Here is a 4,387-nt window from a genome sequence, read left to right on the forward strand (position 1 = left end):
ATTTCTGAATTTCTTTCTCTATTGTTCTAACATTTTAATTTTTAACCACTAGAAAATTGCCACGTAGACCATTAACAGCCACCTATGACAGATTTGACGTAGTGAAGTCCACATCAGTAGATTTTTAATGGTTGTTAACGGATAGGACTTAACACGTGCTACAGAGCAAACATATAGGACTTAAAAATTCAAATTAAAACTTATAGAACCTAAGTTAAAAAGTCCAAACTTATAGAACTTCTGCTGCACTTCTCCCTATTTCTTTGTTTAACTAATTAAGGGCTTAATTTTTGAGCACTTAATTTATTAAACACCACATTAGTTATCTTATACTGCATATTATTATACTTTCTAAAATGCAGAGTCATTGCCATGTCATTATTAGAAATATACATTTATATTTTCTTAAATTGTGACGGTACGTGATATTTAGAAATGAGATAGCGACATCTTAATAGAATATAATGTTCTGTGGCATCCCGAGCCAGCAAAAGCGAGCAGGACGGGAGTTCTACCCGGAGCAAATAGACCGCCAAATTGCAGCCACCACTTTGATCGAGAATTGGGAGAATACATGCGCAATTTGAATTCTCAATATCTTTGTTTTAATTTAATGATATGACAGTGCATTTTATTTGTTATCATTTTTTGGAAAATTTTATATGAAACACTAATTATTTTTTTATTTTTCTATCATTGTATTATATTATATGCAGATTCATCTTTCATACATTTATTTCATTTATATAATAATTATATATTTTTTAAAAATAATTTGCTTGTTAATAATCATAAAAGTATCATAAAATAAGTTCATAAAATTAGTGATTTGTTATCATTTTTATTGAAAATTTTTATGTGAATTTTTTTTTGTGCTTTTAGTGTTCTATCTTTGTATTATACGTGGATTCATCTTTTTATATATTTATTCATTTATATAATAATTTTATATTTTTTTAAAAATAATTTACTTCTTAAGAAACATAAAAATATCAAAAAATAATTTAAAAGTTCACATAATAATATTTGAATAATAAACTTTGTTGAATTTTGACTAATTAACTTATTCAATTTTTCTTTTTTATATTTCTCTTACAAATTTGATTTATACATTTTTATACTCAATTTCATATATCATAATTTTTTTCACGTGCCAATAGTTTTTTGTTTAGTCCTATATATGATCAATTAATTATTGTTCAATATAAGTTATTTAATAATATCCAATTAAATACTTCATTGTTATATCATTAATAAATTGACTATTTTAACCCTACTAGCTATTTTTTTCTATCACAATGGAGACCCGTGAGTCCAGTACATAGAAATAAAATTCCTAATTAGAGAATAAAATGGGCACGGGTAGTCCCATTGAGTATCGAACTTAGAACCTCCTGGTTACCAAGCGAGGAAATATGCCACTGCGCTACATCCTCTTTTATTTTTTAGCCCTACTAACTATGACCCTATTTAATGCAAGGTGAAGTCAATTTTACTCTCTCTCTCTATATATATATATATATATATATTATATGGATATAGATGTTTTTTTTATGTATAGACGTCTATGTGGTGTACTGTACTACACAAGAGAACGAACGAGAGAGAATCATTCGAGTGTGTGCTTCCATTAGAGATCGTGTGTGAGAGGTTCTTGTGCTGTGGAACGTGTTTGGTTCTCGCTCATTACGTAGAGACAATCCATCGTTGGTGCCGTTTGTGTTTATTCTTGGAGGAAACTTGGTACGTGATCAACTCCGGTAACGATTTCTTGGGGAACCCGGTACAAAGATTCAAGAACTATTAGAATTTGTTCTTGGTTTATTTTATAACAGGATTATATGTGGGTCATGTTTCCCGACATTCTTGTACACATGCATGTCACTCACTTGTTGGTTTTCAAGGTTCTGTGAGCCACATCAGCCTCCAGATCAACCTTCCATTACAATTCCTAACGGACCATTTTGTATCACAGTGGGAGTGTTTCTTGGATTGATGGCAAAAGAATTACCTGGGACCAAAGTAGTGGCTGAAAATTCATTTATTAGGAATCAAATTGGTATTTATATATTTTCTATTTTGAAAATATTCGTATTTGTAAAATAATAAGATATGCTTCCCGGGCAAAGTCTGTGGTTCTTCTACTAGTACACTTGCAACACACGAAGAGCAAATGTAAACAAAACATTATAACTAGATTAAGACAGATCCAGGTTAAACAACATTTATTTCATAACATTCGAGAGCGATGGGCTCCTCTAACTATCATATTGAGGAGCTCATTCATATTATTCAATTTAGTAACATGATTGTTTACCCAATAGTTGGGACTGTGGTGACATTGCATGAGTCATCGACAAAGACACGGACACGATTGTTTACGTAGTCGCTGGTAATGGCCGTGACAGAGGGGGGGATCATCACCACAAACACTTTTGGATTCTCACTGATTATTGTTGTCGCCGCAACCCCCCCATTTTTCCCCACCAGCTCCGGCCAAGAGCTCTTCCCTGTCAAAATTTCATCAATGGATCATTGTTATTGTAATCATGTGAAGGAGCAAAGAAAGAAGGTTCTCCCGTGATACTCAAGCACGACAACCAATTAGTACAACTGATTTACAGCTTTAGTGACCAGATAATTCCGGAAGTTGTTCAACACAGTATAATCTTACATTCCACAAATTATGGCCTTGATAAGGCCAAGCAACATCGTGATACCATTTTGGTACGTACTATGTTGATGTAAACTTTTAAATTGTAATATAAGACGAGAGATCATCTCATATTTCCAAATAATTATACTTAGCTAAAGAACTCACCAGGAACGTTGATGCTTGCCATAATTCAAACTCGATCTGATGCTCTCTCTCTCTTATGTGTCTTATAAATGGAATATGAAAGTGTTGAGTAACTCTTGGTATGAATATTTGGTATTTATAGAAGGGGTGGGGCTCGGGGGGAGAGGGTTCAATAATTGAAAAGGAAGAAAAGTATTGCGGGGCCAAAACACATTTTTCATGTTCAAAAAAAAAAACACAATTCTCATTGCTACCAGATATTTTCATCGCTTACGGCTTTAGTAAATATCTAAAACACACTTATTCAACGCATCAATATGGTTTGGTTCAAGCAGTCTAACACTTGTTCCATTAAGCAAAGTCTTTGATTTGAGTCATGTGAATAGAGGAAATTCACGCTGGGAAGCATTATTCGAACAATCCGGCCCAAACTAAATTAGTCGGGCTCATGTCTTATAATTTATAGTGTTGCATGTTATTCCCATTTTTAAGGAATAAAATCAAGGGATAATGACCTGAAAAAGCACTATCATTTACCAAAAATCTTATATAGTACAATCTTTCAGAAATTGCATAGCAAGACACAACCGATCATTTTAGTTGTGCGCCTAGCACGATGTCAATTCTCCCGTCTATTTTAATATTAACAGCTTATATGAACTTAACAATGTCACTAGCGCAACCTGATTAGATGAGTGGACTCCACAGGATTTTATTTAATAAAAAATTATTCTAAAATTTTAAATTAAAAAATAAAAATAAAAAAAGAAAGGAAAGATCAAACTGAATCGGAGGAAAAGGGGGAGGGTGCTGATTGGGAGAGTTTTACCCCTCGTGAGCCGATTTGGCGCGAACTGAATTAGTCTTGTCCCAATAGACTTCCGGATATGATGATATATACCGAAAAAAAGTAGTGAAGATTTATTTTATTTAATAATATATGTTGTTATACTCATTTGTACTTAGCAAATAAACTGATCAATATTTTATGTGCGTAACACAAGTCATTGCCAATAATTTTCAATTCTAACCATGTACTATTTATTTTGCACGCGCATAGTGTGCGGATGCATTTGTCTAGTTTAATTTTATTAACTAATTAATTTTAATTAAAAAATGATGTTTTTATCTACACAATATGGTATTGATATTTAAAAAAAAACACAATAAGTTCCATATTTCAGAGAATCAAAATAATATGGTGCTTATTACATTTATATACAAAAGACATATACATTCACATGAATGTTAAAAATAATGTGACTGGATTAATTTACCATCGACTTCTATCTAATTTAGTGGTTCATAATTTTCAATTTTATTTTACTATGGGCAATGTCGGAAAGCAAACGTTACCCCATTTATCACCATATTCCCTTTTGTTACATAGATATAGATATAGATATAGTAAAAAAATAAAATTATTTCAAACAAATAGTTATATTATGAAACTTATATTTAATTATTATAAAATTAAGAAATTCAACAAAGTACTTTTTCAGCTTATCAAAATTCTCATTTTATCCTTTAGATGTAGTTGGACTCATTGATTGTTTACACTACACACTTTGAACATGTGAATTAAGC

General features: G+C 31.5%; 1 long non-coding RNA gene across 1 annotated transcript; it reads right to left on the reverse strand.

Annotated features, from left to right (window-relative positions):
• Positions 1 to 2,174: 2,174 nt before the first annotated feature.
• LOC116206954 lies at positions 2,175 to 3,013 on the reverse strand. The gene is made up of 2 exons (XR_004156830.1): positions 2,822 to 3,013; positions 2,175 to 2,510 (listed from the first exon to the last, which is right to left on the reverse strand). It is a non-coding gene; the product is annotated as an uncharacterized LOC116206954 (long non-coding RNA).
• Positions 3,014 to 4,387: the final 1,374 nt, after the last annotated feature.

This window comes from Punica granatum, chromosome 5, assembly GCF_007655135.1.
Source record: "Punica granatum isolate Tunisia-2019 chromosome 5, ASM765513v2, whole genome shotgun sequence".
In the NCBI taxonomy this organism is placed as follows: Eukaryota; Viridiplantae; Streptophyta; class Magnoliopsida; order Myrtales; family Lythraceae; genus Punica; species Punica granatum.